The sequence below is a fragment of the Gadus chalcogrammus genome, chromosome 3 (assembly GCF_026213295.1).
Source record: "Gadus chalcogrammus isolate NIFS_2021 chromosome 3, NIFS_Gcha_1.0, whole genome shotgun sequence".
Classification (NCBI taxonomy): Eukaryota; Metazoa; Chordata; class Actinopteri; order Gadiformes; family Gadidae; genus Gadus; species Gadus chalcogrammus.
This window is the reverse complement of record NC_079414.1, coordinates 11,808,567-11,811,066: the sequence shown is the minus strand read 5'-3', so window position 1 is coordinate 11,811,066 and position 2,500 is coordinate 11,808,567. Positions and strand designations below refer to the sequence as shown.

The window sequence follows — 2,500 nt, the reverse complement described above, 5'->3', positions numbered from 1 at the left end:
GTCCCCCCTCCTTTCTCTCTCTCCCTTACTCTCCCTGCCTCTAATCTTTTCTGTCTCCTCCATCCTCCTTTAGTTTCTCTCTCACTCTCTAACCCTGTCTCTCCCTCACTTTCTCCCTCCTCCACCTCTCTCTCTCTCTCTCTTCTCTCCCTCTCTCTCTCTCATCACCCAATTATATTGTATATCTCTTCAATCCTCCCTTACTCTATCTCGAATTCTCCCTCTCTTCTCTCTCTTACTCTCACTCCCCCCTCCCTTCTCTAACTCTCCTCCCTCTCTATCGCTCTATCGCATCGCTCTACACTAGTGTGTGTGTGTGTGTGTGTGTGTGTGTGTGTGTGTGTGTGTGTGTGTGTGTGTGTGTGTGTGTGTGTGTGTGTGTGTGTGTGTGTGTGTGTGTGTGTGTGTGTGTGTGTGCGTTGGTGCTCTTAAACAGAGATACAGTTGGGCTGGGATGCCACTCGCTAACGTGCGGTCCTTTCATGCGCGTCTCTCGTCTCCCTCGCTCTCTCTCCTCCGCGATCCGTGATCGTCATAACACTCCGCGCTGCTGGCTACTTTCCCAGCCCTCCCTCCCTCCCAACTCTCCCTCCTGTAGTGAGACCCAATAGTGTCGCTGGGCGAGACGGGAGCCTGAGGAGTGGTGAATGGGGGGCGTAGAGCGGATCATCACGGCTGGTCGCCTCTCGTGCTCTAGTGCTGGGTAGGGAAAGGATGGCACAGGAACCGCGCGCTAGCATCCCGAACACACCGGAGCGGTGCGCCAGCGAGACAGGAACTCACCCCTCGACACCGGATCACACGGACGGCTCTACGGCTCTGCTTTCCACGCGGCAGCGGCTGAATCCCGGGTAGAGAGGTAAGTGGGCGAGCCGATCTACGCACCCCACTTGCTCCATGTCTCCGCAGCTGCTGTCGATTCACGGCAAACTCACGGATAGCTTTCACACAGACGGGGAAGCGCAAACTCTCGGGGCGCGCGGTCGCATCCTCATGCACTTTGAGTTGATCTTTCGTCGCGAGTTGGTTATGTTTCAATCCAATTACGGCTTGCGCTATCTGCGTTCATCCGGCTTCACACCCGTCCTTCCGTCCCCTTTTCACCAGGAGGACGGCATGGGATGCAGGGTCCAGCCGATACACCTTAAATCCTGGTCCTTATCGGGGAGTGTAACTTCCCAAAACGAGAGAATATTGTTTTTAATAATGTGAATGCAAATAAAACATAATTATCAATAACAATGAAGACCATTAAAATAACAAAAATAATTCGAACAACACCACGACAACAAGAACATTAATTGCATCAATATGATGCTGTATAATTATGCAAATAGGTTAGGTATTATACCAATCATTTTAAGAGAAAAGGTTGACACGCGCAGAAAAAGATATTCCTTTTTACATGCTACATTTTATATGAATTGTTATTTAGGTCTGCATATTATAATTCGTCTTAATATTCGAAAATTTAAAAATGTTGATTATGTTTATTCAATAAAGAAGAAAACAACTTTTAGCGAAAACCCGAACTGATAATAGTTTTGTGCTGTGGGTCCCATCTCAGCGCCCCCTCGTGGAGGTCCGCTGCGAGACACCAACACCAGCGGAACCATTAGCCCACCTCCGACGGCAGCACGTGAGACTGGGGGTTATTTCAGCTCTCACGGCGGGGGGCTTTCTAACACTGCAGAGCAAACACCCTCTGTCCGTCTGAATTGCTTACAAACAACCCTCTCTCTCTCTCTCTCTCTCTCTCTCTCTCTCTCTCTCTCTCTCTCTCTCTCTCTCTCTCTCTCTCTCTCTCTCTCTCTCTCTCTCTCTCTCTCTCTCTCTCTCTCATTCGACATAGGATGGCCACCCAATACCCAACTCTCCATTCAGCCGCTTCCGTTCACTCTGAAAAAGGCCTAATTGTATCTTTAAGAAACAAACAACCTTGCATGAAAATAAAGTCTCATTATGATCTCTTTAAAATAAATCTTCATGGCATGAAATTGAGATATTATCCTTGGCCCCATTGGAGAGGGAGAGGGAGGGAGACGCAGAGGAAGGATACAGGGCCTTTTCTCCTCTCTCCGAGCTATACATTAACATGCTAATCCCTCAGTTTTTGTCACTCTATAATTCATCGCGTTTTGTTCCGCCAGTGCTCTGTTCTCCGGCTCTCCGCTCCGTCTCTCTGCTCCTGCACTCTTCCGCCTCTTATAACTTTATGCTTTCACTCCCGCCATCTCTCTCACAGTCTCTCTCTCTCTCTCTCTCTCTCTCTCTCTCTCTCTCTCTCTCTCTCTCTCTCTCTCTCTCTCTCTCTCTCTCTCTCTCTCTCTCTCTCTCTCTCTCTCTCTCTCTCTCTCCCTCTCTCCGTCACTCTGTCTGTCTCCTTCCCTCTCTGTCTCTCTCTCTGTCTCTCTGTCTGTCTCTTTCCCTCTCTCTCTGTCTCTGTCTCTCTGTCTCTCATTATCCCTCTCTCTAACAGGCTCTCTATCATACCTCCCCC

At 49.3% G+C, this 2,500-nt stretch overlaps 1 long non-coding RNA gene across 1 annotated transcript in view; it reads right to left on the bottom strand.

Moving 5' to 3' along the window:
• LOC130380002 (uncharacterized) overlaps window positions 1–1,082 on the bottom strand; it is a 4,793-nt gene extending 3,711 nt beyond the window's left edge. Inside the window, exon 1 of the long non-coding RNA XR_008895193.1 lies at window positions 784–1,082. This is a non-coding gene — a long non-coding RNA (uncharacterized LOC130380002). The remainder of the gene's footprint in view (window positions 1–783) is intronic.
• Window positions 1,083–2,500: the final 1,418 nt, after the last annotated feature.